Source organism: Gorilla gorilla, chromosome 22, assembly GCF_029281585.2.
Source record: "Gorilla gorilla gorilla isolate KB3781 chromosome 22, NHGRI_mGorGor1-v2.1_pri, whole genome shotgun sequence".
NCBI classification, from domain to species: domain Eukaryota; kingdom Metazoa; phylum Chordata; class Mammalia; order Primates; family Hominidae; genus Gorilla; species Gorilla gorilla.
The window spans coordinates 40,966,630-40,978,093 of record NC_073246.2 but is presented as its reverse complement, the minus strand read 5'-3'; the positions used below and the strand labels follow the sequence as shown (position 1 = coordinate 40,978,093).

The following is an 11,464-nucleotide window of genomic DNA, read 5'->3' as shown; positions in this document are numbered from 1 at the left end:
TGCATACTTGTCCTAATGATCGTCGTCACAGGGTGTCTCATGCACCTAAGTTCATACCAGGGGGCTGGGCAGGGGTGTGGAAGGCGGGGCCGGAGGGAGGGGCCAGCACAGAGCGCATGCGCAGTATATGCCCGCACGGGGAGCGGCAGCCCAGCCAGGTGCCGGGACTTGGCGTCAGGAGACAGCTGTGAGGCTTTTCTCTGCCACCGTCAGGTGGGTTCAATGACTCTGAACAAAGCATTACATTCCTTTGCGTCTCAGTTTCTTTAAGAAATGACAACATACCCAGCTTGCCAGCCTAGCAGTTGTGGGGTTCTAGTGCAGTGGCTTGCGTACCGTCCGTAAACTGTTATGTGAGAATAAAACATTTATTGTCATCCATTTCTGCTCCACAAAACGCTTTGAGTCAGTTTAGTTATTATAAAGTGTGAATGTGGTGAAGATGCTGATGGATGACTGAGGAGCAGCCATCTCCCCGCAGCCTCTCTTGGAGTCTGCACCCACTTGACCCACAGCCTTGGTTAGGGGTCTCCTGTGTGTGTCAGCCCCGTGAGCTGAGTTTTTGATGAGGGTAGGGGTTCCTTCCTCTTTGGGTGCCATGACCTCTATGGACCCCTTATTAGGAGAATGCTTTTAAATGTATAAAAGAAAACACTCTGGATTACAAAGGAAATCAATTACACTGATACATAGTTACCCAAATATTTTTTTTTAATTTGTGCTCTTTAAAAAAAATTAATTTTTTCATAGATCTATCAACAGTCCTGATAACTACTCTCATTTCCATGTAGTGATGGGCATGAACGCTATCCTGAGATTCCTGGAACAGATGTAGTGTCATATGAAAGTAGCTGTGATTTCTAACTGGTGACCAAGTACCAGGTACTGTTTTTGCTTCTGTGGCTTGTTGTGTACATTCACGATGGAAGGAAATGCTAATGTTCAGCTAGAGATTAGTGAAAAAAAAGTCATAGTTTCTCTATGCAAGTTCCAGACTGCTGGAATTCTGTCCACAGACAGGACACTCTGGGGGTCTGTGATTAGACCCCTCGAATGAGAGCTTCCCTACCAGGAATGTCTGCCTGGCACCTGTGCTCTTCTCCTTCTCCCCCTCCTTCTTCTCCTTCTTTTCCTCCTTCTCCTTCTCCTCCTCCTCCTTCTCCTTCTCCTCCTCCTCCTTTTTTTTTTTTTTTCCTGAGATGGGATCTTGCTCTGTCACCAGGCTGGAGTGCAGTGGCGCAATCTCAGCTCACAGCAACCTCCGTCTCCCAGATTCAAGCGATTCTCCTGCCTCGGCCTCCGGAGTAGCTGGGACTACAGGCACGCGCCACCATGCCCAGCTAATTTTTCTATTTTTAGTAGAGATGGGGTTTCACCATGTTGGCCAGGATGGTCTCGATTTCTTGATGTCGTGATCTGCCTGCCTTGGCCTCCCAAAGTGCTGGGATTATAGATGTGAGCCACTGCACTTGGCCCTCCTTCTTATGGAGGGGGAAGGAGAGTGAGGGCTGGTGCTGAGGGGCGGAGGCCTCGCCCTGACCTTCAGCAGGACATGGAGCCCTGGGGTTTTTGATGTTCTTAGCTGGTGACTTAGAAGGATGCCACCCTTTCTGACTTGGGGAAAAATCGAACACCTCAAAAAAAGGAAGACATAGAGACCCAAACCACAGAGCTCCCAGCAGGATAAATGGACAGGGATTGAGAGGGGAGCCTCTCAACTGAGTGGGGCGCCACCCTCACCAGACCCCGTTTTCCTAATCACACACAGGCTGGTGATGACGTCTGCCTAGGATTCTGGGGCTCAGATATTTTGCTGTAACAGGCTGGTGACTAAAATTGCTTTTTATAATGTTATTTATTTTTAAAATAAACCTTAGGGGATCTCTTTGTAAGTGTTGTAAAATAAAGACTGTATTCTCTGGGCTGATGTTTCACAGGATTTGTTGCCATTTATAACCCCCTGGGTGCTATCAGATGTGCTGAATGCTGGAAGAATCAATACTCTAATCTTTGGTTCCTGAGAATCTGACTCAGGTTCATGAAAAATCGGAATTTTCTCTGGTGTGAGCTTTGCTTATAACTTTGGCTTAGGGGACCAGGAAAGTCTCACGGATGCAAAGAGACATCGGTTGGTACCTATTACTTTTTCACATTTTAAAATTGATTTTTAATTGGAATTTAATTGTTCCATTTAGAATTAATGTTATGCCCTGGGCTCTTCAGGAAATAAATGAACATCCCATTGCTCCCCACAGGGAAAGCCCTTGCTGGCTGGCCTCTGCCCTGCTTGCTCTCCCTGGCAGCACGGTGGAGCCACAGGATAGAACTGCCAGGGGCTCCCAGAGCCCTGAGAGCTGCTCCTGAAGGGTGCTTTAGCCAGCAGCTTCAATCTCCCCGGCTGTAACTCACAGCAAGAAGCCCATGTTCTATTGCGTGTGTGCATATACATATGTGTAAAACCAAAAACAATTTAACAAAATATGTATATACATACGTACATATGTATATATGTGTGAATGTGTGTATATATATACATACGTACATATGTATATATGTGTGAATGTATATATATACATACGTACGTACATATGTATATATGTGTGAATGTATGGATATATACATTGCATATACATATATATAATAGGAAAGGTTTATCTGAATAATACTCCTTTTTTTCCACCTTTTTCTTTGTATTTTTTGAGATAGAGTCTCACTATATTGGCCAGGCTGGTTGTGACCTCCTGTTCTCATCAAATCCTCCCACCCTGGCCTCTCAAAATGCTGGGATTACAGGCATGAGCCACCGCGCCCGACCAGTACTTACTCTTACCATACACTATGCACACTGCACGCTGACATTGTTGATTCTAGTCTTTGTAAGTGTGCCTGTATCCTTATGTAGATGACATAAGCAGGTATACACATGTGCGTATTACTGAAAAGGTTTAACAATACAGTATTTCCCCTAGATGTGCTATGCACTCTGACCTATTCTAGTTTCACGTTTGTCCATTGCTGGCTGCAGCCATTGGAATGGATTTCGTAACTTGTTCGTGGGTTGCGACTCTGCACAGACTGCAGCTTGAGAACAGGATCTTGCAGGCGTGTGGGCAGGAAGGGGGGAAGCCTGTGATGCAGCCAAGTATTTCTTGGAGGCTCTTGCAGGGGTGGGGTTGGGGTGCCGCTTCTAGTGGCTTCTGCATTTGGGTGCCTCAGTTGTGCTTTTTCCACTTTTCTCCTGTCCCTGACCTCTGCCTGCCTCCATTTCCTCCAGACTTTATTTTTTCTTTTAATTGAATCCATAGCCCCATGTGGCACCTATGAGCCATCTCTGCGGTGTTTCTGCACCTTCTTCTGTTTAGCCGCAAGAGAGTGGCCAGGTGGGAAGGCCCGCTGACTTACTAATAGCTCGTGGCTCTGTGTGACCACTACAGATGGCGTGTCTCATTGCATCCCACAGCCATCCTGTGAAATCGGTACTGTTCTAACCAGGTTTTACAGTTGAGGAAACTCAGCCTCCTCTAAGAAATGACATGCCCCAGGTCCCTCAGCTAAAGGGGGAAAGAGCGGCCTTCAAACCCAGACCTGCCAGTCCCCAAGACCTGTGTTTTCCGTCTCTGTGCTGTCCTGCCTCTCATTTACCTCTTCTGGAGACAAGGTTATTTGTTTGTTTTTGTTTTTTGAGAGAGGGTCTCACTGTGTTCTGTTGCCCAGGCTGGAGTGCAGTGGTGCAGTCATGGCTCACTGCAGGCTTGACCTCCTGGGCTCAAGCAATCCTCCCTCCTTAGCCTCCTGAGTAGCTGCTGGTACCACAGGTTCACCCCATCATGCCCAGCTAAGTTTTTAAGTTTTTGTAGAGATGGGATCTCAGTACATTGCCCAGGCTGGTCTTTAACTCCTGGGCTCAAGCAATCTGCCCGTTTCGGCCCCACAAAGTTCTGGGATTATAGGCCTGAGTCACCGTGCCTGGCTGAGACCATGGTTTAAACAAAGAGTTCTGATAATTTTCTTTCCTAATATCCTCTTCTTAATGGGAAGCAGCTCCTTAGAATTCAGTTGTCAACTTTGCCCAAGTTTGGAAACATTTCAAGATGTCTTGGGTGTGAAATTGATTTTGTTCTGCTTTTTAGAAATACCAGGAGTAAGAAAAGCTGCCATCAGTGTTTCTTTGTTTGTTTGCTTGCTTGCTATTTCCTCATTTCCTCACCTGTTCTCTGTGTACCTGTTTATGGTGGGGGTGCCTGTTGATATTTGACTGGTGGGAGGGAGGTGTGTAAGCATACTGGTGAGGTTTAGGTACTTCTGAGGAGCAAAGAACTGCACAGCCATGGGGTAGGATGCCCTGTGTAGGTAGTGAGCTCCCCATTACTAGAGGTATCCAAGCCAACTTGCCAAAGAAAACATCCAGGAATGCATCATTTTAAATACCGAGGATTTAGCATAGTGCCTGCACACAGTAAAGGCTCAGTAAATGCTTGTTGGGTGAATGAGCTTTTGAGCATGAGCGACCCTTTCTCCCTTGATAAATCTCAGAAAGGGTGAGTGTTTGAAAGGACACCAAGAGATTGGTCAAGGTACTCATCAAACTTTTATTCTCAAAAACCACCTGAAAGATGGTAGCCTAACTCTTAAACATCAACAGAGAGCACAATGCTGCTGTTCATAGCAGAAGCACATCCCAAGATTTCACATATTTCATAATCAGTTTTAAAGGCAGTTCCTCAACTCTCTTCTGCCACAGGCTAAGTCCGTCTCCCTTGCTCATCCTCACTGGCAATAGAAAGCTGGGTTGGAGGAGGTGCCTCTCCTGTGAAATGGGGCACTTGGAAGAGGCTGCATCCACTTGGGCTTGTCCTAGAGCTGGGGTTGGCAAACCATGGCCTGAGGGCCAAATCTGGCCCTTTGTCTGTTTTTGTGAATAAATTTTATTGAAGAACAATAAACTTTTTATGGATTGTCTGTGGTTGCTTCATGCTACAAAGGCAGAGTTGAGTAGTTGCATCAGAGACCATCTGGCTTGCAAAGCCTAAAATATTTACTATCTGCTTATTTACAGGAAAAGTTTGCTTTCCTTGACCTCTAAAAAGATTCAGAATAAAGGCTGGAAAAATGAGAGGATATCATGATGAAGATGCAATTCCATTCCTGGGTATATATCCAAGAGAGCTGAAAACAGCACTCAAGAAATAGTTCCACACAAATGTTTGTAGCAGCATTATTCATGATAGCTAAAAAGTGGAAGCAACTCAGATGTCCGTTATTGGAGGCATGGTTAAACAAAATGTAGTCTTTTCATATATTGGACCATTATTCAGCCATAAAAAAGAATGGAGGACTGACACGCGTTACAACCTGGATGAATCTCGAAAATATTATGCTAGGTTGGAGAAGGCAGATACGGAAGGTCACATGTTGTACGATTCCATTTATATAAAATGCCCAGAATAGGGGCATTCAAAGAGACGGAAAGCAGATTAGTGGTTGCCAAGGGTCAGGGTGGGAGATGGGGGAGGGAGAATGGGGAGTCGCTGCTTAATGGGTATGAGACTTTCTTTTGGGGTGCTGGAATGTTCTGGAACTAGATGGAGGAGGTGGTGGTTACACAACATTGTGAATATACTGAATGCCACTGAATTGTTCCTTTTAAAATGGTTAATTTTATATTATGTGAATTTCATTTTAATTAAAAAGAATAATGGGGGTGCTAAGTGGTATGATGACATCCCAGAGTGTCACGTACAGCCTGGGAGTCCTTGATGCACCAGCCACTTGTGACCCCCCCCCATCCCCACATTTATGCTGTATCTGTGCATAATGCATTTATGATGGTTCTAAGCCTCTTATGGGAACACTGTGTACATTTCCACCTCAGAGTATATTTCCATGAAGGAGGCAGGCAGAGTCTTATTATCCCTCTTTGGAATTTCTCCATCAGGTATGCCCCATCTGCTGCTGGTAAACTTCCCCATTCCAACCTTCATGGTGCTGGATTCCTGCACCTGCAGTAGTTCTTAGGTAAAAGACTTGTTTGCACAACATGTCTGCGTTAGGATGTGCATACATTTCTTGGCAGAGTGGGGTTGGGCGTAAGCAGGCAGGGGAGTCAGAGAACAGAATGGAAATGCATTAACAAAGAGGGTCTTGTTATGGGGTTCTGAAAAGGACAGGATGGTGATGGCTTTGGGGAATGAGAAAAAGTCATCTCTCTTTTTCTCTGGGGAACCAGAGAAAAAGTCCATGGTCACAGAGAAATGGGCAATTAATATGAAGACAGGGGTCTTAGGTTGAGGAGGAGTGAATTTGTTGAAGCCATGGTTGCTGTGCTATGCAGTTTTGGAGGCACACTCACATCATGGCTATGCACATAGAGTTCTTGAGGTGGTATAGTGCACAGCCTGTGCAACTGTACATGGTGTCTTGGGTTAAAATCTATTCACCAGGCCAATCAATTAGCTTATTTTTTTGTCTCTTAGATGTTAGCATAATATAAACAACTTCAATGCTAAATACTACAATTTTAGTTACTGATGATAAAATATGTGTTTCTATATATCTATTAATCAAAACCAAATTCTTTTTAATGTTAAAACATTTCTGTTAAAGTTCTTAAGCAATCCTGTAAAACACTGCAGTCTGTTAGTTTGGCCAATATAACATCTTGGTTATTTGGTCAGTTGGTATTAATTGAACAGATTTGTGGCCAATGCCCCAGGCCCCGAGCAAAGCCATTGTCTGGCAAACGTCGACAATTGAGATTGTAGGTATACCGCCGTTTGCACAAGCCTAACCCTTCTTGATCAAAGACAAATCAAAATCCCAAGGAGACTGTTGCGGGAAGTCAGGGACCCCAAACGGAGGGACCGGCTGAAGCCATGGCAGAAGAATGTGGATTATGAAGATTTCATGGACATTTATTCGTTCCCCAAATTAATACTTTTATAATTTCTTATGCCTGTCTTTACTGCAGTCTCTAAACATAAGTTGTGAAGATTTCATGGACATTTATCACTTCCCCATTCAATACCCTTGTGATTTCCTGTGCCTGTCTTTACTTTAATCTCTTAATCCTGTCAGCCGAGGAGGATGTATGTCACCTCAGGACCATGTGATAATTGCATTAACTGCACAAATTGTAGAGCATGTGTGTTTAAACAATATGAAATCTTGGCACCTTGAAAAAGAAGGTAACAGCAATGTTTAGGAAACAAGAGAGATAATCTTAAACTCGGACTGCCGGTGAGCTGAGCAGAACAGAGCCATATTTCTCTTCTTTCAAAAGCAAATGGGAGAAATATCACTGAATTCTTTTTCTCAGCATGGAACATCCCTGAGAAAGAGAATGTGCACCTGCAGGTAGGTCTCTAAACTGGCCCCCCTGGGCGTAGCCGTCTCTTATGGTTGAGGCTGCAGAGATGAAATAGACTCCAGTCTCCCATAGTGCTCCCAGGCTTATTAGGAAGAGGACATTCCTGCCTAATAAATTTTGGTCAGACCAGTTGATCTCAAAACCCTGTCTCCTGATGAGATGTTATCAATGACAATGGTGCCCGAAACTTCATTAGCAATTTAATTTCACCTTGGTCCTGTGGTCCTGTGGTCCTGTGATCTCGCCCTGCCTCCACTTGCCTTGTGATATTCTATTACCTTGTAAAGTACTTGATGTCTGTGACCCACACCTATTCGCACATTCCCTCCCCTTTTGAAAATCTCTAATAAAAACTTGCTGGTTTTTGTGGCTTGTGGGGCATCACGGATCCTACCAACGTGTGATGTCTCCCCCGGATGCCCAGCTTTAAAATTTCTCTCTTTTGTACTCTGTCCCTTTATTTCTCAAGCTGGCCAATGCTTAGGGAAAATAGAAAAGAACCTACATGAATATCAGGGTAGATTCCCTGATAGGAGACAAACAGATCCAACTGGACTCAGCAATGAGAGGACCAAGAACAAGGTCAGGGCTCCCTGTATTCAAGGGTCATGTGTGTTTTGGAGCATGCTGGGGCTATAGAGACATCCTTGGATGGGTTTGGACCAAATCAGATCTCTGGCCCATCAGACAAGAAATACATATTTGTTGTTCTAAGCCACAAGAGTTGGGATTGTTACGTAGCAATTGTCACAATTGTCACAGCAATTGTCACAGCAATTGCTGACTAATACAGTGGATCACGAGCCTCAGATTTAGAAAATTCCTGCTGTGCTTTGTGGGATAATTAATGGTTATAACTTTGGTGTGCAAATTATAGGTTTCTATGAGATTATTATGTAATTGAGCACTCTTATTTTGTAGATGAGGAAATCAAGATCTTGAGAGTTTCAGTGTCTTAGTCAAAGTCACAGAGAAGTGACTTTGAGCCAGAATTCAGTGCTCCTTTCCTGATGCTCTTTGCATGGTGGCATCACTGAAGACATTGGTGGGGAACTGGAATGGAACTGGAAAGCCAATGTTTGAAATTTCTTCCCCTAGGCATTGGCTTCATCACCCTTGTCAAGACCTTTAAAAGGGACATTAATGAGCAGCAAAATCAATTTGAATCTCATCTTTTGGTTCTTCTCCCCTGGAGAAAGACCTGGGCAAAAAGTGGGTCAGCTAGGGGCATGTGGAATAGTGGATGGGTTACAAACAGGGAGAGGACAAGGAAAGGGATAAGGGGAATTCGGAAGGAAAACCTTAGAGGAGGAGAAAGAAAGCTGAACCCTGTACATGAGAAGGGAGGGAAAAAATGAAGATTAGAAAATAAATGTGGCTGATGGCAGAGAGATTTGATTCCACACAAGCACACCTTTGGAATCAGCTACTGGTGGGAAATTAAATAGCCCCAAATCTGCTGGTTCATGGGGCTTCAGGCAAGTCTCCATCCAGCCTTCAAGTTGCTATGAGCAACAATTGTCCTTTAAAAACCACAGTCTTACAGAGCCAAAGACAGCAGATTCGACACTGGGTGTTCCCAAGGCCAAGTTGGAAGAGAATCCAGACAACAGCTCATACAGCACACACAGAATCAAAAACAATCTTTTCAACCAGCCAGATACTAATTAAATTAAAGTAATGCTGGAGACAGCAGCACGTGGCAGAGGAGAGGTGCCAGGCCAAAGGGCTCTAGTTGCTTAGAAGCAAGTTCAGCAAAGAACAGGCTGAGGCATCTGTCACTTTTCAGTGATGGAAGCATTTTGTGCAGCAGCTGACGTGTTATTAGGTACATCTGTCCTCGGACCGGTGACATCGTTTGTGAGGCCCAGTGCAAAATAAAAATGCAGAACCCCTTGCTCAAAAATTATTGAGAATTTTAATACGGTGACTGCAGAGTTTTGAATCAAGTGTGGGGTCCTGAGCGCAAGGCCTTGTGTGGCTGTGTGGGTCATGCACCCCTGAAGCTCACCTGTCTGTTATGAATAGTTTAGGGTTAGGGTGATTACACTCATTTTAGGCGGAACCGGAACAATTCAGTTATGGGCATGCATTAAGACGATGCTACATTTTGAACCACAACATAGGTATTAGGTACATTGCAACAACAGAAATTTGTGACCTACGTGGGAAATGCAAGAATCAAGCTTTCTACTCCAATTAATTGTTCCTTGGAGGAATTAAGTTTCTGCTTCTCATTGTGGAAGCAGAAGTGAGCTGATGCCAAGCAATGAACCCTGTGTTTTGGCCCAGCCTCATGGAAATTCTCCCAGCCCGCCTCGTGGCACCAAACACATGTCTTTTCCAGGGAGTTTAGAGTATTTCAAAGATGCTTATTATTTAGGTTGCCAGATAAAATACGGGACATCCAGTTTCAACATGAATTTCAGATAAACAACAGAAAATTTTTTAGTATAAGTATGTCTGAAGGACATTACTTATAGTAAATACTTATACTAAACACTTACAAATAGTATACTAAGTATACTAAAAATTATCTGTTGTTTATCTGAAATTCAACTTGAACTAGGCATCCTCTATTTCTATTTGTTAAATCTGGCAACCTATAGAATGCATTTTTAAGATGCTGCCACTATATGTGGTCACCCCCAGATCACTGACGCATACTAAGGGACCAAGGTGGGATGGCATGTGAGAATGATGGCAAAAAAACCCCCAAAAGTCATGGGAACTGTTAGAATTCAAGTCTGTATTAGTCCTGGGGCTGCTGTAATAAAATGCCACCAACTGGGTGGCTGAAAACATGAGAGATTTATTCTCTTGCTGTTCTGGAGGAGAGAAGACCAAATCCAAGGTCTGCAGAGCCGTAGGGAGAGATCTGTTTCAGGCCTCTCTCCCAGCTTCTGGTAGCCCCAGTCATTCCTTGGCTGTGACAGCCTAAGTCCAATCTTCTCATGGTTCTCGGTGTCTCCTCATGTAGTTCTTCCTTTGTGTCTGTGTCCACATTCCCCCCTTTTACAAGGACATCAGTCATACTAGGTTAGAGCCCACTCTAATACCCTCATTTTAACTTGATTACCTCTGTAAAGACCCTACTTCCAAAATTAGGTCACATTCTGAGATATCAGGGGTTAGGAATTCAATACATCTTTTTTGGGGACACAATTTATGCCATAACATTGTCCCATGACTGTCCAGGGCTTTTCTATTCTTAAACTTCATGGGATGGCCTGCATTTAGAGAGCTGGAGAACCCTTCTGTACCTGGCCTTTGTGTAATCAGTCTTAACTGAAGACAATTCAAAGAGGTGACAGCCACAGTGAATCAAGAGGTGTCAAATCCTGCAAGGGCAGCTCGTCAGAGGACACAGGCATGGAGAGTTCCGTGGCCATCCATGGAGTGTCTATTCCACACTCTACCCATTGAGCTGCCATGTGGAAGTTTTCAAACAGAGTGACAAACACACAGCTTTACTCCTGCAGAGTAAACATTTCTGGCAATGCTTGCTTCATGGGAACAGCCCACGCATTTTGCACAAATGTTATATAAGCAGCCTGTGGCTTTGGAAATCATGGATGGAAATCATTTGCAAATTCCTTTGGAGCCTTATAACAAATGTTTGCCTTGGTCTTGAAGCCTTAAACAAACAACCCCTCTACTTCAAAAATGTCTGCTAATGAGAAAGACATTTCAGCTGAAAGAAAAGAAGTGATCATTAGGAAAAAAATGGACTGGATTGTGTTAATCAAGCAAAAGATCAGCCTGGGACTCTAACCACATTTGTTGCTTTTATCAGAAATTGGAGTGATAGTCAGTCTTCAGATAATATTATGTTGAATGGACTTAACAGTCATTTTAACAAGGACGGGCCTCTCTTATCTGGAATTGGCTATGTAAAATCAAAAGCCACCATGATATTATTCAAAGGAAGCCTTGGCCATTGTGTGGGACAGGTTATCTGGCTTTGATCAGTCCTTTCTCTTGCTACTTCCTAGTGAGAAGAGGTGGATGGATAAGACCTTTTTGGCAGGTTGATAAATTGTGTATATTTCCAAGGAGAAGGCAAGCATATAAAACCATTTCTAAGAGCACTTTCAA

At 43.9% G+C, this 11,464-nt stretch overlaps 1 long non-coding RNA gene across 1 annotated transcript in view; it reads left to right on the top strand.

The window, feature by feature from the left end:
* Positions 1-851: 851 nt before the first annotated feature.
* LOC129529369 (uncharacterized) overlaps positions 852-11,464 on the top strand; it is a 93,478-nt gene continuing 82,865 nt past the window's right edge. The window contains exon 1 of the long non-coding RNA XR_008674867.2: positions 852-882. This is a non-coding gene — a long non-coding RNA (uncharacterized lncRNA). The remainder of the gene's footprint in view (positions 883-11,464) is intronic.